Below are 25,000 nucleotides of genomic sequence, written 5' to 3' on the forward strand. Positions count from 1 at the left end.
AAAAATTAAACCTTTCTAAAAGCTAAAGTCAAATAGAACATTGTTTCATCAACGAAAATTAAAATAAATACTTTATACTTTATTAGAAATAATATTTCTGTACTGTTTAACATGCACATTATTTATTTATTTTTTTAAGTTTTCTTTATAATAAATAGATCACAAATATCCTACCGTAAAATTCCTGTATCGTTAACAACGTGAAACACCTTTTCAGACATTTTTAGGCTGTTCCAAAGACTATTCCTAACACTCCCCCCCCCCCCCCCCCCCCCACGACCGCTCCAAACCCCCCCCCCCCCCAACACACACACCCACACACACCCCCAACCCCAACAACAACAAAGTAGTTTGTATGTGAAAATACCATGTTTTTTTTTTTTCCAAGTAGCAACGTAACATCTCACAAACGTAAATTCGTCTAATCTCTTATTGAGACAGAAAAAATATACCATGCCATTTTTTTCCCCACGCAACAACGTAACATTGCACAAACGTATCTCCGTCTAATCGGTTACTGAAACCAAAGCAAAAAACAAGATTGCGTCCTTTGGCGAAATTCAGGAAGGACAAAATGTCGTAGTTGGTTTAATGAGTTTTGTGGAAAAGTGTTGCCAAGTTTATGATGGCTATAAAAAAGGGATAATTGTTTCAAACATTTTCCGCCAGAGTGCAGGACAATGGTGCGATTTCATTTCTTTTCCCTCTCCTTTGTATTCCTCTGGTTCTTGTACTTCTGTTAGAATATTGCCACTGTCTCTTTTTGCATGTATGCATGGATGTATACATATTACATGTATTTGTGTTTGTACGTATACATATATATGTATATAGATCTTTTTATTACATGTAATTCTGTTGTAAGAGAAGATATTTTACAGTTAATATACACACACACGCACAAACACACACACACGCACACACACACACACATATATATATGTGTGTGTGTGTGTGTTTGTGTGTGTGGTGTGCATACACATACATATATATCCAAGTGCCCAAAGCCTCCTCTGAACTGCACCTCCCATCAGATCCCCATCATCGCAAAGTGTAGCAAATAACAGCGTCCTCTCGCTGTTACTTGATACATTCTAATGCCAACCAAAACAGATCTGGCAGGATATTCCATTCTTTCAGAGGCTTTTGGTATTACGCTACGACGCTCAAAATGGAAGATTGAATATTCCTCCCTAATCCTCTTGTGTTCTCCGGAGGAATATCGACTCTTAAGCGTTCTTTGAGAATTTTTATATATCACGCAGTCGTTTTGCATCAGAGGAAGATTCGGGGCTGAGAGAAATGGCTGTTTACGGATTTAGTTATTGTGGATCTGTCAGTGCTTTTTACGCGTGGGGAATCACCATAAGCGCGTTGCTTGTCATAAGTGAATAGGATACACATACACACAAACACACACACACACACACACACACACACACACACACATATATATATATATATATATATATATATATATATATATATATTATATATATTGTTGTGTGTGTGTGTGTGTGTGTGTGTGTGTTCAGACAGAACACTTTATTGGAATTAAATATTTTAACTGATACCTATTGAATCCTCAAACTCTGGGTTCACGGTTTGTTAGTATATACAAATATGCATATATATGTGCATATAAATATATATATATATATATATATATATATATATTATATATCTATATATATATATATAACATATATAATGTATATATATATATATATATAATATATATATATATATATATATATATATATATATAATCTATTAGTCATTTTGACCGGATACATAATATGTATTGTAATAGCCACAAAGCCTTCCTAACTTCGGTTTTGGATACGCTTGGCACCACAAAGCCTTAAGATCCAAGTGCAAGAAATATGAAGAAATCTTCCACATTTCTTGCACTTGGATCATAAGGCTTTGTAGTTACAAGCGTACCCCAAAAATTTGGTATTGCGGCTATTACTAATATATCTATATATATATATATATATATATATATATATATATATATTCTATATATAATTTGATGTGTTCAACTCATAAAACAAATGGACGTGGCCATAATGCATGGTACAATAATCCTGGTATGCTCACTAGTGACGTGATATGCTGGTCAGATATCGCGATTCCCGCCTCCCTGAAGGCGATGTTAACTTCACTGTCTCTGCATTATGATCAGTTACTGCCACAGTGTGGAGTCTGCAGTGGGAGGTTCAAATCAACATTCTTTGGAAGCTTGAATTTCAAGTCAGTGACCCCTTCGGTGTGCTTGTTCCACGTAAATGGTGAAATAATAATAATAATAATAATATAATAATAATAATAATAATAATAATAATAATAATAATAATAATTCAAGAAAAACGAAACGCTTGGGGTGTTGTGAGTAAATAACTTTTAAAAAGTGGGTTTATTGACTCACGAAATAAAAGAGAGAAGATATTTTTTAAGAGGAATTTTTATAAGTATTTTACCATGAACCGCTTTTCAAATTTCTTATTTTTGTTCAGGATATTAGCAATCCATCTTCTGCATATGTGTCCACGCACCCGCCTCATTGAATATAATTATGGTAGATCACAATCCCTTTATCACAGCAAATAGATACATAGCTTCAGAATCCGATTTGGTAACATGATACGTATCTTTGTGATCTCCCTTACTATAGTGAAATTTGACCCTTGCATTACCGATATACAGTAAGTTATTGTTAAACGACAGAGAGAGAGAGAGAGAAGAGGGGCGGGGGAATGAATGCCGCTCAACATAAACCATAGGGGTTAGCACACACATACAATTTAAAGCATACGTTTGAATACTGACATGCACTTATAGAATCAATCAAATGATTTATGACTAATATCCGAGTAAAGACAATAAGGGTCATAATAAAACAAAAGAGAGAGACATAGTAAATACACAATTAAAGAAACGTTCAAAAATATAAAACAAAAGATTAAGATAGGGGAAAAAATATAAAAGTGGTTCAGGATTAAAAAAAAAAAAAAAAATTCGTCTGAAAAAAAAAAAAAAACACCTTTTTCTGTTTTATTTCGCGAGCCAATGAAACCAGTTTTTTTTAAAAGGGGAGAATGGCAGTTATCTACACACAACATTCCAAACGTTTCGTTTTATTATTATTATTATTTTTCTTTCTTTTTTATTATTATTATTATTTTGATAGATGAAACCTATTCACATGGAACAAGCACACCAAAAGCGCCATTGACTTGAAATTCAAGCTTCCAAAGAATGTTGGTTTCAACCTTCCACCGCAGAACCCACACTGCGGCTGCAACTGATCATGATACAGAACCGGTAAATTTGACATCGGCTTGTGTGGGGGGCGTGGCGGCCGTGGATTCGCGATATCTGAGCGGTATGTCATGACACTAGCGACCATTCCAGGATTATTATATTAATTATACATTATGTCCACATCCATTTGTTTTGCAATTAGAACGCACCGACACGGAGGAAAGGAATTATATAGTTTTGTCACGAAAACGAGAATGATTGATTGATTCATGGCACTACTAAAACTGGCGTCACATATACGAAAAAATTAGATGATACGATTTTGATTTTTTTATGTTTTACCGTTTTGTGAGACGAAAAAAAAATAGATATTAGATTTCTTGAGCATGTATACCAAATACAATTAAGATTTTATTGTTTTATTATTGCTACAAACGAATTAAATGGATAGTAGATTTCTTACAATCTTTTTTATTAATGTTTCATTCTTTTGTGAGACGAAAAAATTTGTATTAGATTTCATGAAGAAAATAGATATTAGTTTTCTTAAGCATTCATCCTATATACGATTTTTATTTTATTAATGTTTGGTTATCTTGTGATATATTGACTGAAAGATAAGGTATCTGGCGTTGCAAGTGCGAGGGGCACTGGCTCAAATGGGAAAGCATTACTTCTTTAAAGAATAATATTAGACAAGATATTACGCAAATGTTACAGCGTGAAAGGAAATTATATCTGGGACAAAGAAGTATAAATATCAATTGTTTTATTTAGATAATAAGTGTATATTTAAACATATTTTTATACTGAAAAAATTTAAAGTTTTGACAAGGAAACAATATACTGTTTTTGATCAAGAAAATATGAAAGGTTTTGGTAGACAAATTACAAAACTATTTTTCAAATGAAAAACTACAAATTATTTAGAAGCTCAAAATTAAGATTTTAGATAAACAAAATAAAGATTATCTATTTCGAGAAAAGTTTTATTTTTATATTTTTATCTAAACTAGTCAGGAACAACTCGTATATACCTGTGAGCAATCATTACCAAAGGCCTTTCCCCCCCCCCCCCTCTCTCTCTCTCTTCTCTCTCTCTCTCTCTCTCTCTCTCTCTCTCTCTCTCTCTCAAAGTTAATTAGAATAATTAAATGTATAACTCGTCCATTTCTTTGGGCAATCATTACCATAACCTCTCTCTCTCTCTCTCTCTTTCTCTCTCTCTCTCTTTTAAAGAATAAACAAGAAACAGGAATAACTGTAGGGAATACACGAAATGTGAGAGGAATGGGAAGATGCTGTCAATTAGAATGAATAAATCTCAATAGCAAGAAAAAGGAGCGGGGTATAGTAAATAATGAACAAGGCGAGAAAAGGGAGAGGAAAAAAGGAAGGGAGATATTTTTCATTACGAAATAGAGTTAATTAAAAGACGGTAATAGGATTAGACTTCCCTGCTAATTTTGCAGGGTGAAAGCTAATACACAATATATATTGTCTACTCTAGAATTGATATATATATATATATATCTATTATATATATATATATATATATATTATATATATATATATTATATTATATATAATATTATATATATATATATATATATATATATATATATATAATAATAATACATATATATATATATATATATATATAGAGAGAGAGAGAGAGAGAGAGAGAGAGACCTTACCTTACAGACCTTACAGTTCGTTCGGGTTGCCCAGGTCCCTCAGTGTGAGGCGCCTCTAATGTCTACCAGAGAGTTGCTAGTGCATCTTCCGGTATATTTTTGCATCTTCCAATCTTGGATGGTCTGGGATGCAGTTTAGATATTTGTCGAGCTTATTCTTAAACACATCTACGCTCACTCCTGATATATTCCTCAGATGAGCTGGCAACGCATTGAATAGACGCTGCATTATCGATGCTGGTGCGTAGTGGATTAATGTCCTGTGTGCTTTCCTTATTTTTCCTGGTATTAGTTTTGGGCACTATTAATCTACCTCTGCTTGCTCTTTCTGATATTTTTAGTTCCATGATATTTTCTGTTATTCCTTCTATCTGTTTCCATGCCTGAATTATCATGTAGCGTTCTCTTCTCCTTTCTAGACTATATAATTTTAAGGATTGTAGTCTTTCCCAGTAGTCTAGGTCCTTAACTTCTTCTATTCTAGCTGTAAAGGACCTTTGTAACACTCTCTATTTGTGCAATATCCTTTTGATAGTGTGGGTACCATATCATATTGCAATATTCAGTGGACTACGAACATATGTTTTATAAAGCATAATCATGTGTTCAGCTTTTCTTGTTTTGAAGTGCCGTAACACATTCCCATTTTTTGCTTTACATTTTGCCAACAGAATTGCTATTTGATCATTGCATAACAGTTCCTATTCATCATCACACCAAGGTCTTTAACTGCTTCCTTATTTGTGATTGTCTCATTATTAGGTCCCCTATATGCATATAGCTTTCCTTCTCTGTCTCCATAATTTATTGATTCAAATTTATCAGAGTTAAATACCATCCTATTTACCTCTGCCCAATCATATACTTTGTAAGGTCTCTTTGTAGAGCGTTCCTATCTTCATCACAAGTAATTTCTCTACTTATTCTTGTGTCATCAGCGAAACTACTCACTACCGAATCCTTAACATTACTGTCTATGTCTTCAATCATAATAACAAACAATATTGCAGCTAGCACCGTACCTTGTGGCACACCGGATATTACCTTGGTTTCATCCGATTTCTCATCGTTTGCAATAACTATCTGTTTTCTGTTGTGTAAAATTCTTTTAACCATCTTCCTACTTTATCTAACGATATTGTGTTTTCTAATTTTCTTCGCTAATATATTATGGTCTACTTTGTCAAAAGCTTTGCAAAAGTCTAGATAAACCACATCTGTTTCATTTCCGCTTTTCATATTTTTGAATATGTTCTCACGGTGGACTAACAGTTGGGTTTGTGTACTTTTTCCGGGTACGAAAACCGTGTTGTCCTATATTAACAAATTATTTTTTATTAAATGTTTCATAATATTTTTCTTCATTACCCTTTCATACACTTTCATAATATGTGATGTTAGACTCACAGGCCTATAATTACTTACCTCTAGTCTTGATCCACTTTTGAAAGTAGGGGTGATATATGCTAATTTGTGCTCATCATAAATCTTCGCCTGTATCTACACTTTGTCTTAATAATATTGCAAGTGGCTTTGCGATAGAATGAACTACTTCTTTAACAAAATAGCAGGGACTCCATCCGGCCCTGCAGCAGCTCCATTTTTAATTTCATTAATTGCCTGAACAATATCAGCTTCATTAATTTCTATGTCAGCTAAATATTCACTATTTTCTTCCCTTACTTCTATATCATTATCTTCATTATCTATTCTAGGGGTGAATTCTCTCTTATATCGTTCTGCCAGTATATTGCAATTTCCTTTTTTCATTCGTTAATCTCCCTTCAATTCTCAGAGGGCCTATTTCTATTCTTCTTTTATTCATTTCTTCTTCGCATATGAGTATAATAGTTTGGGTTTTTTGCTTGATATTTAATAGGGGTTTTTTCTTCCAAGTCCCGTTTTTCATTTTCTTTGATTGTATAATCTTTTGTTCTGCATTTTCTATCTTACTTTTTTAGTTCTAGTAACTTTCCATGCATTTTTTTTTCTTCTTTTGCAAGACCTTTTTTTCCCACTTTCTGATTTTCTGGAACAAGATCCTTCTGTCTCTTGGTATGCATGAATGATGTTTACTTTTCTTCTTCGTATATATTTTTCCACTATTTCTCCATATTTTATATAATATCTCCGTATTTACCCTTATGTCATCACTTACGAAAAACAAATGTTATCCCAATCTTTGTTTAATTCTTCATTAATTTCTGACCATTTTATATTTTTACTGTAGAAGTTGTATTTTCCATATCCTTTCGCACTTTTTCATTTCTTGCTTATCTCTATTTTCACTTGCTTTGGAATGAACTGTTAATTCTATGACATTATGGTCTGAAATACTCGCATTATAAACTATTATTTCTTTAACATAATTCATCTCGTTCACAAACTACTAGGTCTAAAGTATTTTCCTTTCTTGTTGGCAGGTGATTTATTTGTTGAATGGTTGTATTCTAGTAGCATATCTAATAGCTTTTCAAATTGCCTCTTATCTTCTGCACTACTATTACTCTCTTTTTTATATGTATAAGTACAACCACAATCTCCTATTCGTTCTTTCCATTCTAATACGAAAGGAAAGTTGAAGTCACCAGATAGGAGAATAGTCCAGTCCTTGTGATTTCTACATATATATCCAATTTTTCAATTAATTTTAGTCAAACTCTTTGAGTATTGAGGAGGTCTATATATTACTATGTTCCATCAATTTTTCAGATTCAAATTCTACCGCTATTAGTTCACATTCTGAGTTACTATATTACTCATATATTTTTTCTTGTTTTTTGTCTTTCCCATATATTGCGGTTCCCCCCTTGATTCCTATTTTTTCTATCTGATCTATAAGTTTGGAACCCTTTTATTTGATCATCATTCCCAGTCTCTTGGGAATACCAGGTTTCACTATATTTCATTATATCTATTTTCTTTTCATTTTGGGTTTAGTTTCTTCTAAGTACCCTATTTTTCTTTTTGAGTTACTCGTAACTAAACCCTGCGCATTATTCACTATGATGGTTTGCGTGTTTTCTCCTTCATTTAATAATGGTAGTAATAAGGATTTTCCCATGTCTCTTTCCTGTTCTGGTATGTTGTTCTTTTTTTCATTTCCAGAAATTCTGACATTAAAAAATCCAACTTTTCCATAATATTTGATCTTCCTTCATCATAATTATTCATTTTGTGTCTGAATCTGCAATTTTCTCCGTTTCTGCAATATCCTCTTGCATAATAAATACAGTTATTATCTCTTGAGTAGAATTTCGGAGCTGATGCTTTGAAATTTTTTGCTGACACCTCTGCATATCTCATTGGTGGTTTTGCTTTTCTCTTTTACCTGATATTCTTGATTTCTCTCTTTATTTGTTTCTTTCTTATTTTGGATTTTATTACTTGGTTGGTTATTTATTTGATTATGATTCATGGCTACAGGGTGCATATATTTGCATTTTTTGTCGAACTTACATCCTTTTCCTTCTTTTATAGGTTTTTACATATTTTTGGATGCAGATCTCTGCAATCATCCCCATACCATCTAAGTATGCACATTTACCATATATTTCATAGTTTTTGACATATCTTAGGATGTTTGTAGTAACATCTTTCTCCAAATCTGCAATTCCCTCTTTTCAAAAGGTTGCAGATTTTGTCTTTCTTGTCTATTTTTTCCTCTTTCCCGTCATTGTGTAGATCTGGGTAGAGCCTCTTCGGGATTTGCTTTTCTGTTGTCATATCGTAATTTATTTCTCCGTAGGTATGCTGCTTTATTGCCTCATATGTAGTATCAATGAGTATCTCTGCATCCATACTTTTATCTTGTTCTTTGTTTTCCTTATTTTTTTCTGTCATTTCATTTTTTGTTTACTTCTCTTCCGTTTTCCTATTCTTCTTTTTCTTCTTCTTCTTCCTTCTCTCTTCTTCTTCATCCTCAACTATTTGTACATTCAATCTTGATTAATAACATTGTCTATCCATGATAGACATGTTGAACAAAAAATTCTTGTATCTTTTCTCAAATCTTGTATTAACCTCAGCACACTGTGGATGGGTCGGAATGTTGCATGCAGCACATTTTCTGATTAGGTTTTGTGATTGACTATGCTATACCAAACCTTACACAGTTTTGCATCTTTTGGCATTCTTTTTCCTAATGCATCAATTAGGATATTCACAAGATTCACCTTATTCATTTTCTTTGTCGGAATATGTTGGTTTATGTATTTTATTTTTCTTTATGAGTCTCTTGACCACTTGGATTTTATTTGGAACTTCTTCAATTATTTTCAAGATGTTTTCATTAGATTTGTTCCAGTTTGAAGGATTATATCCTTCTAATATATCTATAATGCTTTTGTATCTTTTTGGGTTAGGACTGTTGCTGATTTCATAGATGAGAAATGCCAGTTCCTTCCTGCTACCTCATCGTATTGCGAATCTGCTAAACACGCTAAAATTACGCCACTCTTCCTGCAGTTTGGAACTTACTGCCATCTTGTTCTGATTTATAGTATTACACTTGATAAACTAACTTAGAAGACGCTTTTATCCTACTATTTCACACTAATCTTATCACCGATAGTTCACAAGAACACTTCTAGATATTCTCAAATTCTAGTCGTATGTTTAAACTTGTGATATCTGTTGATTAATCTGACTTCACGCGGGTACGTCTCACCAAGCAAGATGGCTACTACGAGAGAGAGAGAGAGAGAGAGAAGGAGAGGGACAGCAGAAGGACAGACAGAGACAGAGAGAATAATAGCTGTATATATCTAATCATTATTTGATTTATTGTCATATATATATATACATACTATATATATATATATATATATATATATATATATGTATATATATATGTTATACGTATATATGTGTAATATATAGATATGTATATATATATGTATACACTACACACACACACACACACACACACACACACATATATATATATATATATATATATATAGTATATATATATATATATATATATATATATATATATATATATATTGTTACAACTTGATTTATTTGTATTTGTTTTTGCTTGAGTTATGCGATGATCAACCAATAGATGGCGTGTAGGTTGGATCAGGAAGTGTGATGTTTTTGTATTTATCCTCCTTGGTTTTCTATAAAGTGTAAAGTCCTGTTGTTTTGATCCTTTCAAAAGTTTACTTGGCTACTTAGTTTCGTACGTATCAGTGTGTCTCCTGGAATTGTAGTGACATAAGTGGAATATACTAACTAATATTACGAGTGCAAAGTCATATTATTAATATGGGTAAAGTATTGATTCTCTTGTATTATTCTTCTATGTACGTGACTTAGCCATCTGAAGTGTTTTCTCTGTATTAAGTGAGTTCGAGTTATTCTAGTATTTTTTTCGCTATAATGAGATTTATTGACATATTATGTATTTCTTTGTGTAAAGAGTGTTAATACTCAGTTTATTACATCCCGTGATTTCTCTACTGTAAATGTTTATTGGGTTTCGGTAATGTTAAATTAATTATTAAATAATAATAATTATATTAACGGTGTTTGAATAATTGCCTTGGGTAAGCAAAATATTTACGTTTCCCTATCTAATAACTAAGAGTATTAGAAGCAGATCGTAACAAGTGGGGCCTGTCCGGGATTGAAATTTGTTAGCCCTCGGTAATTGTTTGTATAATGATCGTTGTGCAAGATTTGTTATATGCATATTGACGTATTGTCAAATTTATTACCTTTTGTGCAGTTTATCTAAGTGATAATTAGTATATTAAGTTGATAATTATGGAGTCCTTTAACATTAGTGAGTTTGTTGAAAATCCTACGAGTGGATATTTGAGTTCGCACCGGATGCGAAAGGATGATTGGTTAGAGATCGCTAGTCACTATAAGTTTGATAAAGATATAAAGAAAGAAAGCGTGGCGTAAATCTCAGGTTAAGAGTAACGAATATCGAAGTTAGTCGATGACGGATTTCTCTCGGAAGAGGCCTTTGATTTATGTGACGAAGGTAGTTCAGTCTTGGAGGTAAAAAAGAATAGAAATTCAGTATGCAAGAGAAAGAGAGGAACTTGAACGTCAGGACAGATCAAAAAGGGAGGAACTTGAGCGTCAGGACAGGTTAAAAAGGGAAGAAACTTGAGCGTCAAGACAGGTTAAATAGAGAAGAAAAAAGAATATCAGTTAAAGTTAGAAGCCCTCAAGAGTGGAAGTAAAAGTAAAATTTCTCTTATTGACGAAGGTATGCCTGATGTAAGTAAGTTTACTAATAAGATTGTGCCTAAATTTGATGAGTCAGAAACCTGATGAATTTTTTCACTTTTCGAGAAGTTAGCTCAAAGTTTAAGTTTGCCTAAAGAGGTCTGGCCTGTGATTATTCAACCTGCTTTGGTAGGAAAAGCTAGGTCTGCCTTTCTAGCTTTGGATGCTAGTGAGTGCAAGGATTATGATTTTATCAAGATAGTATACTTAAGATATATGAACTTACTCCTGAGTATTATCGTTTGCGATTTAGAAGGTTTCGTAAATGTGATAAACAATCATATGTAGAGTATACCCATAGTATTGTTAAACTTCATGATAAGTGGATTAAAGCAGCTGGAGTCACGTGCATGGAAGAGTATAGAGAGTTGATGTTACTTGAACAATTTTTAAGAGGAACTCCTGTTTGATGTACAGAGATATTTGTTTGAAAGAGAAGTCACAACTTTGCAGAGAGCTACTACTCTGGCTGAGAATTTTGGTCTGTTAAAGCCATTTAAAAGGGGAAACAATTCCAGGAGATCACCACATACATCACCTTGTAAATCATTGCAGAATTCACCACATAATAGTCCTGGCCGGAGTAAAAATAAAGGCCAAGGGAAGGACTATGCTGGAAGTAATAAATAGTACTGTTGTGAAATGTTATTTTTGTGGTGAGGTTGGACATATTCGCAGAAATTGTCCTGAACGGCTTAAAAAACAAAACAAAGAAAAGACAGGGAGTGTAGCTTGTTCTCTCCCGAGAATGTGTAGGTATGGTAAAGAAAGTCTCCTCTGGTTAGAGAGGAATTTAAACCTTTCTGTTTTAAAGGAAAACTTTGTGTTCCAGATGCAAGTTCCAATGGAATCTCTGTCAGGATAGTACGAGATACAGGTTCGTCGCACAGCTTGGTGGTCAGAGATGCAGTTCCTGGGATAGAGAATTGTATGACTCAAGATAGTGTAATTCTGAAGAGCATTGGTGGACTGACTACAGTACCCAGAGAAAGTTGCATGTGGATTGTAATTTGTTTCTGGGAATACTGTTGTAGGAGTTGTCGATTCATTACCTATACCTAACATTGATTTTCTATTAGGAAATGATATCGCTGGTGCCAGAGTGATTCCAGATCCTGTTGTTGTGGATACTCCTCTGATTGAAAATCCAGTGAAGGACCTAGAAGAGAAAGCCGTGTTTCAGTCATGTGTAGTTGAACACAGCCTGAGGACTTTGGATACTGCAAAGAATTTGATTTGTACGGATGCTGTTCATGCTGATGTCGCAGCAGGTGATGTGTAGAGGAGCTAGAAGCAGAGAACTCTCCTCTGATAGAAGACAAGGTAGATAAAGTCAGCAATGAAAATGACTGTAAGCCAGACAACGCTATTGTGGAGGTTTGTGAATCTTCTTTACTAGAGTGTAATATTTTGGATTCAGAGTTTTCATAATCTGTTTGAAAATGAAGGACTTTGATATAGAGATGCTCAAGCTAATGATCATTCTTTACAACAAATGTTTAATGAAGCTGTTTCAGAGAGTGAAATCGACTACGGAAGCGACTTGCTATTATTTAAAGACAGGAATACTGATGAGAAAGTACAGAGCTCTTTCTACTCCTGCTAATGCTTCATGGGACGTGAGGTACCAATTAGTTGACCTTTAGGATTGAGAGAAGAAATAATCCGGATTGCCCATGTGGGAATACATCTGCCCATCTTGGAGTGAAGAAGACCACACTCAATATTCTGCAATATTTTTATTGGCCTGGAATAAGAGAAGATGTAAAGAAATTTTGTAAGTATGTGATACTTGTCAAAAGGTAGGTAAACCTAATCAGCCTATAAAGCCAGTACCTTTATCTCCACAGATTGTATGTAGTGTTCATTCGAGAAAGTTATTTTGGATTGTGTTGGTCCATTGCCTAAGTCTAAGAAACAAAACCAGTATTTGATGACTGTTATGTGCAGTAGCATAAGGTATCCAGATGCTGTACCTCTGCGTAATATTTCTGCTAAAACATTAATTCCTCATCTAGTTAAGATTTTCACCCAATATGGAATACCTAGGATTGTCCAGACCGATCGTGGAAGGAACTAATTTTACGTCTACATTATTTCAGGAAGTAATGAAAGTAATGGGTATTAAACATTCTATGTCCACAGTATATCATCCTCAAAGTCAAGGTTGTCTTGAAAGATTTCACCAGACGCTAAAAGCAGGATTGACTAAGTTTTGTGAAGAAACTGGCAAAGACTGGGAGGAAGGATTGCCGTTTGTTTTATATGCTGTGAGGAATGCTCATCAGGAAAGTCTTGGATCCTCTCCCGCCGAATTACTTTATGGAAGACAAATTAGAGGACCACTTAAAGTATTATACGACACTTGGTTAGACTATAGTGAAGGTGTCAGTTTGGGAGAATATGCAACTAAGTTAAGAGAAAAACTTGAGTATTCACGTAAGTTCGCCCATCAACATTTGTTTAAAGCTCAGCATTCTATGAAGAAAAACTTTGATAGTAAAGCAGAGAAGAGAGAATTTAGAGTAGGAGATAGAGGTTTTGATGTTAACTCCTATGAAGAAAACCTTTGAAAGCAGATATGAAGGACCATTTACTGTGATGAGTAAGAATCAGAATGTATATGAAATATCTACTCCAGGTAAAAGGAGAGATCGGAAAATAGTAACATATAAACAGATTAAAACTTTATTCTGATAAGGAGAAAACTGAAGAAAGTATTGCCGTTGCTAGCTTGGTTCTTGTTGACAAGTCTTCTGATAAAGTATCTGATAACCATCTTATAAAAACAGATGTTCGATTATCCAATTCTGACACTATTAGCCACCTGAAATCTAAATTACATCATTTAACCCTCTTCAATTGCAGGATATAGAAAGGTTGTTGGAATCTTTCCAGCGATTTGTGGAGACATACAACACAAACTAGTCTTGTGGAAGTTGAGATACAGCTTAAGGTCGACTCAGTTCCAGTTAAGAGCGCTCCGTACCGAGTATCTCCATATAAGAAGACCATCATGAAAAAAGAGGTAGATTTCTTGCTAGAAACATGGTTTGGCCGAAGCCAGCCATAGTCCATGGTCCTCTCCATGTGTACTAGTAGGAAAATCAGTACGGTACATATCGGTTATGCACAGATTATCGTCAGGTAAACCAACTTACTGTTTCTGATTGCTATCCGTTACCCAGAATTGACGATCTTAGTTGACATGGTAAGCTCATCGAAATTTATATCTCGAACTAGATCTTCTTTAAAAGGTTACTATCAAACTACCATTGTCAGAATCCTCAAAACCCATAACTGCGTTTGTAACCCCAAGTGGACTTTTTCAATCACAAAGTGTTACCTTTTGGATTAAGAATGCTAACAGCTATATTTCAAAGGCTCATGAATGATGTTTTGAAGGATTTACCAAATGTTGCAGTATACTTGGTGACATTATTGTTTTTACAGATACTTGGGATAGCCACTTAGAGACGTTAAGGAAGGTATTCGCTCGGTTGAAAGCTGCAAACCTTACCCTGAATTTGGCGAAGAGTGACTTTGGTTATGCCCGAATTCAGTATCTTGGATACGTTGTTGGGAGTGGAGAAGTCGCACCCGTTAATGCCAAGGTGAACGCCATCTTACGTGCAAGGAACCTACCTGTCGGAAGAAGTTCAACGCTTCCCTGGTGGGATGGTGGGGTACTACAGAAGATTCTGCAAGAATTTCTCGGAACTTGTTTTTCCATTGACTGATCTGACAAGCAGCAAGAAAAAGTTCCAGTGGACTTCAGAGTGCCAGGAGGCATTCGACAAAGCTAAGACTTTGTTAGTCTCAAGCCCAATTCTCAAATCTCCTGATTTTGGAAGTCCGTTTATCCTTGAAGTGGATTGCCAGTGAGATTGGAGCAGGAGCAGTTCTTCTGCAGAGAAGCAAAGATTCCTTATTACATCCAGTGATGTACAGCTCGCAAAAGTTTAAACCCCATCAGCGTAACTACTCTACGATAGAAAACGGAAGCTCTTAGTTTACTTTTGGCTTTGGAGAAGTTTGATACTTATCTTCATTTCGTCCCCATACACTATTGAAGTGTATACTGATCATCAACCGCTTACGTTCTTGCAGAGAATGAAGACTAAGAATAAGAGACTGACGAGATGGTGGTTATCTTTACAAGATTATGATCTACATGTGAGTCACATCAAGGGAAAGGATAATTTGCGTGCAGATTTTTTTATCCAGGCATCCTGTAATGTAAAATGTTAAATATTTGTCCTTGGTATATTATGAATTGTAATTTTGTTTATCCTCATTGGTTATAATGATGATTTTAAGGAGGGAGGTATGTTACAACTTGATTTATTTGTATTTGTTTTTGCTTGAGATGCGATGATCAACCAATAGATGGCGGTGTAGTTGGATCAGGAAGTGTGATGTTTTTTTGTATTTATCCTCCTTGGTTTTCTATAAATGTAAAGTCCTGTTGTTTTGATCCTTTCAAAAGTTTACTTGGCTACTTAGTTTCGTACGTATCATGTGTCTCCTGGAATTGTAGTGACAATAAGTGGAATATACTAACTAATATTACGAAAGAGTGCAAAGTCATATTATTAATATGGGTAAAGTATTGATTCTCTTGTATTATTCTTCTATGTACGTGACTTAGCCATCTGAAGTGTTTTTCTCTGTATTAAGTGAGTTCGAGTTATTCTAGTATTTTTTTTCGCTATAATGAGTTTATTGACATATTATGTATTTCTTTGTGTAAAGAGTGTTAATACTCAGTTTATTACATCCCGTAATTTTCTCTACTGTAAATGTTTATTGGGTTTCGGTAATGTTAAATTAATTATTAAATAATAATAATTATATTATTTTTAACGGTGTTTGAATAATTGCCTTGGGTAAGCAAAATATTTACGTTTCCCTATCTAATACTTAAGAGTATTAGAAGCAGATCGTAACAATATATATATATATATATATATATATATATATATATATATATATATATGTAGGTATGTATATACACACGAGTATATATATACATGAAGTCATTAATTCCATTTACATCCTCTCAGCACTGACAAGACAGAGAGAGAGAGAGAGAGAGAGAGAGAGAGAGAGAGAGAGAAAGATAAAATAAAACTTCATTTGCTGGGGTTCACAGTACCGAAGGAAAAATGCCGTGGAAACAATAGCGGTATTTTTAAGCCTATCATAAACTAGGCTGCATTGCCCGGAAACTCATTAAGCCATCCGCGCCTTTTTCCCTTCGCCCGGTTTGGCGAAATTTGCCGACTCTCTCGCCTCCTTCGCTTCCCAGTTTTGTAATAAAGTGTGAGGCGAAGGTGATAGATATTACGTTGCTCTCAAGTATCTGTTCTAAATACGATTTGGATTTTTGTTGTTTGTTAATGTTTTTCTTGTTGTGCGACAAGAAAATAGAAATTAGATGGAAACGGCTCATCCGAAACGGCGACCCCATATAAAAATTGGGAAAAGCTGGGAAGAAAGAAGAAGAGAAGAAGAAGAGACTAAGACTGTAGATATTAGATTCTTACGATATTGATTTTATCATTTTTTTGTGAGACAAAGACAATAGAGATTAGATGTCTTACAATTTTGGTTTTATTTATGTTTTATTTTGTGAGACGATGAAAATAGTTATTAGATAGTTTACAATTTTGGTTTTATTGATGGTTTATTGTTGTGTGAGAAGAAAATAGATATTAAATTTCTTACGATTTTGGTTTTATTAACGTTATATTTTGTGAGTCGATGAAAATAGATAGATTTCTTACGATTTTGGTTTTATTAAGGTTTTATTGTTTGTGAGATGTAGAAAATAGATATTAGTTTTATTACGATTTTGGTTTCATTAATTCTTTACGTTTTTGTGTGACGAAGACAATAGATATTTGATTTCTTAGGATTTTGGCTATATTAATGTTTTGGGGGTTTGCGAAACGAAAAAATAGATATTAGATTTCTTACAATTTTGGGTTTATTAATATTTGACTTTTTTGTGAGACGAAGAAAATAGATATAAGATTTCTTAGGATTTTGGTTTTATCAATTTTTTTTGTTTTGTTTTGTGAGACGAACAAAATAGATATTAGATTTCTTTCGATTTTGGTTTTATTAATGCTTTTCTCTTTTGTTTGTTTTTATGTGAGACGAAGAAAATAGATATATTTTTTACGATTTTTATTATATTAATGTATGATCAGACAACATGATCAGAATATACATCTTTGAATGATCTTGTTTGCTAAAACAAATGAATAATATTTAGCATTTTACTATTTACAAATCAAGTTGAATGTTAAATGGGGCTAAGATTTATTTATGTCCGATAAATGAAACAAAACTTTTCAGTCCACAATACTGAAGACTTCTTTTATTTTATATTTATTTCAGATGTTTTTAGGCTATGTTGAATTATTATTGCCCATAAAACTGAGAAGTTTGATTTATTCTTTAAGTTTTTATTTTTTTTATTTTTATTTTTTTTTTTTATTTTTTTTTTTTTTATTTTTTTTTTTTTTTTAGTTTTCTGGAAAGAAAACTGTTGTGGCGACTGGGTCTGTCCGTCTGCGTTTTTTTCTGTCCGCGCTTTTTCTGTCCGCCCTCAGATCTTAAAACTTACTGAAGCTAGAGGGCTGCAAATTGGTACGTTGATCATCCACCCTCCAGTCATCAGGCATACCAAATTGTAGCCCTCTAGCCTCAGTGATTTTGATTTCATTTAAAGTTAAAGATAGCAATAACCGTGCGTCTGACAGCGATAATGGCCAGGCCACCACCCGGCCGTGATTAAAGTTTCATGGGGTGCTGCTCATACATCATTAAACCGAACCACTGAAAGACAGATCTATTTTCGGTGGCCTTGGTTATACTGTATACAGTAATCTCGATTGCGCCGAAAAAACCGCTGGTAAGGTGCTTCTTAAGCTATTTGTTCTTTTAATTAGATATTAAAATTACAGTATCTTAAATAAAGGAGGGTCGAGACGTCACGTCCTAACACTCAGGACGTTAAGTACCATCCTATAGCTTATATCAAAGTACATTTCTTTTGGATGTTTATATAAAGGTCATTATTACTTGTATTCATTCATTTTAAAAATTAAATCAACGCCACAGCTCATCTTTACGTAAGATGATTTAGCTGTTTGAGTGGCGGCAGAAGAAGAAAAAGAAGGAGACGAAGAAGACGAAGAAGACGAAAAAATGCAAAAGAAGAACAAGAAGAAGAGGAGGAGGAGGAGGAGGAGGAGGAGGAGAAAGTGCAAAAGAAGAAAGTGCAAAAGAAGAATAAGAAGAAGAAGAAAAAGAAGAACGTGCAAAAGAAGAAGAAGAAGAAGAAAGAGAAGAAGAAGAAGAAGAAGAAAATTCAAAAGAAGAAGAAGAAGAAGAAAAAAAGAAGAAGAAGAAGAAGAAAGTGCAAAAGAAGAAGAAGAAGAAGAAGAAAGTGCAAAAGAAGAAGAAGAAGAAGAAAAAGGTAGAAAAGAAGAAAGAGAAGGAGAAGAAGAAAGTGCAAAAGAAGAATAAGAAGGTGCAAAAGAAGAAGAAGAAGAAGAAGAAGAAAGTGCAAAAGAAGAAGAAGAAGAAGAAGAAGAAGAACAAGAAGAAGAAGAAAGTGCAAAAGAACAAGAAGAAAAAGAAAAAGGTAGAAAAGAAGAAAGAGAAGAAGAAGAAGAAGAAAGTGCAAAAGAAGAAGAAGAAGAAGAAGGAGAAGAAGCCTCAACTCAAAAGGGCGTTGTTCTCATCTCCGGGAAAGAAGGAAGAGAATTCGAAGAGTTCTCCCGTTTTGGGGGTTGATGATTTCCTGCGCTATCCGTCATTACAAAAGGGATTTCCTTCTGGTAGCCTGAGGAGAGAGAGAGAGAGAGAGAGAGAGAGAGAGAGAGAGAGAGAGACTAGTGTAATGACCTATTATTGGTCGAAATAATGAGTATGCCTAGTTATTTTAGTTTCTTCACACGAGTACATTTACAATGCTCATGCTAATGTGTGTACGTATGAGAGAGAGAGAGAGAGAGAGAGAGAGAGAGAGAGAGAGAGAGAGAGAGATGTATGCAAATAAGACTGGTTCTTGCTTATTTCTCTATTTACAAGCGCAATTGCAAATTGACCCCAGCCCAAAATTATGACTACAATGGTTCCCTCTGACAACCAGAGGAAATAAATAAACCCAAGTTCTCTCTCGTTGCAATTTGCAATATACGCTTTGCGTCTGCTTGCTGGAGAGAGAGAGAGAGAGAGAGGAAGAAACATTCCCACTGCTCTTTTATAATTAGAATAATTCAGGGGGTATTACATATTCCACAATGACGATTACCTGGGAGTAGGCAGGTAGCCTTTGTTGCGAACGCTTGGCGGAGCCAAGTTAACCCAAAACGTCGCTTCTAATGTGAACCTGGGTCATTTTTAGCGTTGTTTACTGGAATTTCGGTCGTATCAGGACCTCGCCCGCGGTCTCGTCCTGTGCATAAAGTCTCGGCTTAAGTATTCACGAGATCGGGATTGCCCTAACTGCTGGTGTGTATGTGTGTATATGAGTGTGGCGTTGTAGTACTTGGCTCGAGAACCTCCTTGCTGGTATATGCTTTCCAACGACGTTTTTTCGTTTTGTTTACATTTTTTGACTCCTCGGTAAGGAGAGAATTGTGCAAGGAACAGTCTTGTCGGGGTAGATATAGTTCAGGTTCCGTACTTTCCCCTTGCAAAGAAAGGGAAAAGAGAGAGAGGGGAAAGTAGATGTAGGAAGATTGATTATTATTGGGCTTTCATGCTTTCTATCCATTTTTTTTTTATCAAGGGGTAACTTTCACCATTACAACTTTCTTTTTTCTGTCGACTTCGCTTATGAGGGAAGTTCTTATGAAATCGGGTTGGTTATATGTATTGTTTGTGTGTATGTGTGTGTGTGTGTGGTTTAGTGATTAGCTGAATGTAGTAGGTAACAAACTATTCCATAAATACCAGATAATATTAGAAGGACAAAGATTTCTGTGGCAACCGTCCCGAAGCTGGAAAGCTATTTTTAAAAAAGAAATTGCATATATATATATATATATATATATATATATATATGATATATATATATAATATATATATATATATATATATACACATATATATATCTACTATATATAGTATGTATATGGGTAATTAACTTTTTCCGTCAGAAATAAAATCAGTGCTTTATTTTGCTCCATATTTACGGGCTTAAGGTTTAATGATAGTTAAAAGTGAATGTATTGCCCTAATGCTTTATGTGTTCTACACAGAAAAAATTAACATGAATACGCACTGTAATATACCTTTATTTGTGTGTGTGTGGGTGTGTGTGTATGGGTGTATTTATCTGTCAGTACGTCTTCTAAAGAATTCATAGCCTCAGAATTGCTGCTGTGTATGTCATAGTACTTAACTTTTGTGTTCTCTGAATAAATAGGACTCGTCTCATTAACGTTATCTTTGTAGTAGAGACGACTCTGTTTCTAAGACTGACAGACTGACAGGTTAACAGGCTAGCAGATAGACGGAGGAAAGACTTAAAAAAAAGGGGGTTGTAGTTAGTCCTAATTTGGAAGATTATATCTGGATAAACGTTCGACAATTGTGAAGGAGAATAAATAGAAGACGTGTTAGAAGGTTATGTTGCTAAAGGGGAGCTCAATTACCAAGTTTAGTGATGAAAGTCAATGAAAAGACATTTGTAGAAGAATAAAGGGAATATAAGAAAGAGGAAGAAGGACTGAAGAAGGCATAGACAGTAGCAAAGAAAGAATTAAATATGAAAACAAGTAAATAACTGACAAACTAAAAGTTAGAGGGAAAAAAGACATAATTCATCAAAAGTGACAAACTTCGGACACTGGCCTAAAAATAGACCGAATATTCATCCAGTGTTATTTTTTATGTCAGCGAACTGGATCAACATACTTTCAATCCAGGAGCAAAACGCACCATTTCCCAATATCCATTAAACTTGGCCTGCCATTATTTTTTGACATTTTTTCAATACTTCTCCATTGTCCTGCTTCTGTTGTTTAGTTGTCAGATGACTCTGACAAATAGAGAGAGTTCGGGGGAATGAACTTCGCCTATTGTAGCAGATCTGAACTCCGGGAACACACAATTTGGAACGAAGCTGCGAGAAAACATTAATTCAGTTTTTGGAATCGAGTGAGGGGAAAAAATTGTAAACAATTCCTCTTGTTTATCCGGGACAGTAAACTTACAGACCAGGATATATGTACAGCTTTACCTAGACTCAATTTGTTTGCGTGTGTTTGTCAAATGATAGTTCGTTGCATTATAACAGGTATTGTAGGGTAGATTCCATTTGCTTTTATACATTTCACTAATAATAGGTACTTATACAACAATAATTATTGCTAATTAGATTCCATTTAATTTTAATAAATTTAACAAATAATAGTTAGTTATACTGTTAGTTATATTACGATAGTTATCGTTAATTTGATTAAATATATTTTCATAATAGTTAGTTATACTACAATGGTTATTGTTAATTTGGTTCAATTTGTATTTATATATTTCACAAACAATAGTTAGTTATACTTCAATACTTATTGTTAATTTTATTCAATTTATTTTTATATATTTGACAAATAATATTTAGTTAAACTAGAATAGTTATTGTTAATTTTATTTAATTTGGTTTTTATATATTTGATAAATAATAGTTAGTTATATTACAATAGTTGTTTTTAATTTGATTCAATTTGTTTTTTTATATATTTCACAATTAATGGTTAGTTATACTACAATAGTTATTGCTAATTAGATTCAAATTATTTGTATATTTCACAAATAATAGTTAGTTATACTTCAATAGTTATTGTTAATTTGATTCAATTTATTTTCATATACTCAATAACTAATAGTTAGTTATACTATGTACGTTTTTGTTAGTTAGATTCAACTTATTTCTATATATTTGATAAATAATAGTTAGTTATGCTACAATAGTTATTGTTAGGTAGATTCTATTTATTTTCATATATTTGACAAATAATAGTTAGCTATAGTAGAATACTTATTGTTAATTAGATTCAATTTATTTTTATATATTTCACAAATATTAGTTAGATATCCTACAATACATATTGTTAATTAGATTCAGTTTATTTTTATATATTTCACAAATATTAGTTAGTTATACTACAATAGTTATTGTTAATTAGATTTAATATATTTCTATATGTTTAACAAAAAAAATAATTAGTTGTGTCACTATAGTTTTTGTCACCTAGATTCAATTATTTTCATATATCTTATTAAATAGCTAGTTGTATTAGAATGGTAATTATTACCCAGATTCAATTGATTCTATATATTTATCAAATAACAGTTATCTGTACTATAATAGTTATCGTGGTTACATATGGACAAATTGTTTAGCATTTTATGTACAATTCATAGGATGAGAAAACCAATAATGATATCAGATTACATTTATGAAAGGAGAGAAATATTGAGTCTGTAATCACATCTAACAATCAGTTGATAACCTTGACAATCTGGTTCATTAACTATAATGTACTAAATCTATGAAACATTCAAAGATAATTTGTACATTTTCTTGCGTATCTTTTGTCAACTTGTTTGTTTCTGGTTAATCAATATTCGTCTGTTCACTTTGTTCACGGTAGGTCTTTTGGCCTGTGAAGGGAAAGCGAAGGGAATTTGTCTCTTCATAGGCGGTAAGATGAAAGGGTGGGTGGGTGGGTTCTCCACACTCCACCCTCCCCCTACCCAATATCCCTCACCCCTGCCTCCCCATCGCCCGTCTCCTTTATTAGGTTCAGGGCTGAAGACATCCCCCCCCCCACCCCCCCCAACAACCACTAAAACAAACGACGTCCGCCGGAAAATTCTGGCTTCCGCTCACGACGGGAAAAAACTTGGCCCGTTCGGAGGGCTCGATTGTTCCCCCCCCCACCCCCCCCCCCCCCCCCCCCCCCTCCGATTCCCTCCCCTCCTCCCCCTTCCTTCCTTCCTTCTCCTCCCCATTCTTCCTTCCCTTCCCTCCACTTTTTCCCTCCTCCCTCCCTCCTTTCCATTCGCCAGTCTTGCTCCTTCTCTTTTCTCCTCTTCTTCCTCCTCGTTCTCCTCCTCCTACTCCTCCTCCTTCTCCTCCTCTTCCTCCTCCCTATCTCCTCCTTCTCTTTCTCCTTGTTGTGACGCCATAGGACATTTTTGCATCAATTAATCAATCAATCAATCCTCTTTCTTCTCCTCCCTCTGCTGCATCTTCCTTTTATTTTAATTTAGTTTCCCCATCTTTCCCTCTTCCCCCTTTCCTCCGTCTTCCTCCTCCTGCTCATCCCCCTCCTTTCCTCTTTCTCCTCTCCCTCCTCCATCTTCCCTTTTCATATGGCTTCTTCCTCATTTAGCAAAACCATAGGAAAGATAGAGTTCACAGTCATAGATAGATTTAGTAAATATGGACTCCACATAGATGAAAAACCTTAGCAAATATCCCTAGATTCCATAGTAAGAGAAACATCAGGAATAATTGACTTCATAGTGACATGAGCCTATGGAATCATGAACTCCATGGTAATGGAAAACTCCACTATTATTAGGATGATCTAGAAAACAGAAGACTCCATGTTAATGCAAAGCTTATGACCAGGAACCGTATTGGTAATTTATATACTATGATTTTCCAAAAATACGGTTTTATGAACTATTGGCCAGGAAATGTAATTTATTATATTTAAGATTTTTTTATATACGGTTTTATAAAATAATGACCAGGAAACGTAATTTGATATATATAAGATTTTTCATATTCGGTTTTATAAACTAATGACCAAGAAACTTAATTTGAGTTTTATAAAATAATAACCAAGAAACATAATTTAATATATATGAGATTTTGCATATACGAATTTATAAACTAATAACCAGAAAACAATTTTATTCATATAAGATATTCCATTTACGGTTTTATAAAATAATGACCAGGAAACATTATTTAATTTATATAAGATTTTCCATATTCGGTTTTATAAACTAATGATCAAGAAATCATTTAATTTATACAAGATTTTGCATATACGGTTTTATAAACTAATGACCGGAAAACATAATTTTATTTATATAAGATATGTTGCTAGTAATGAAAAAGAAATCCCTAAAAATATACTTAGCTTGCCTTACTTTCGTGGATTTGAAACCATAAGATCAATATTTAAATCGTTTAATGTTAATGTAGTGTTCTCTTATAACAATACTATTAAAGATATGTTAATTAAGAATAGTCCCGTAACAAATAACACCATTTTAAAAATTCCTTGTAAGGATTGCCCATCTTTTTACGTTGGTCAGTCAAGTAAAAATTTATGTGTACGTATTAAGCAGCATATGCACTCAGTTAGAACAGCCCAGACTTCAAATGCACTGTTTATCCATTTGAGTGAAAAATCTCATTGCATTAATTAAGGTGATGCCTCTGTAATTGCTAGATCTAATGATTATGTTTCAAGAAATTTACTGGAATCAGCAATTATACAAATCACTAATAAAAACAACCTAAATCTTAGTCTGGGATTGTACCATTTGGACCCATATATTTGTAAAATGTTTATGAAGGACCTTAAAATAAATGAACTACTAATTAAGTAGTCCCATGTACAGTTATTACTCTCTCTCTCTCTCTCTCTCTCTCTCTCTCTCTCTCTCTCTCTCTCTCTCTCTCTCTCTTGCTCGATATATTTATATCCTTTTTTCGTCTTTTCAATCATTTT

The sequence above is a fragment of the Macrobrachium nipponense genome, chromosome 45 (assembly GCF_015104395.2).
Source record: "Macrobrachium nipponense isolate FS-2020 chromosome 45, ASM1510439v2, whole genome shotgun sequence".
In the NCBI taxonomy this organism is placed as follows: domain Eukaryota; kingdom Metazoa; phylum Arthropoda; class Malacostraca; order Decapoda; family Palaemonidae; genus Macrobrachium; species Macrobrachium nipponense.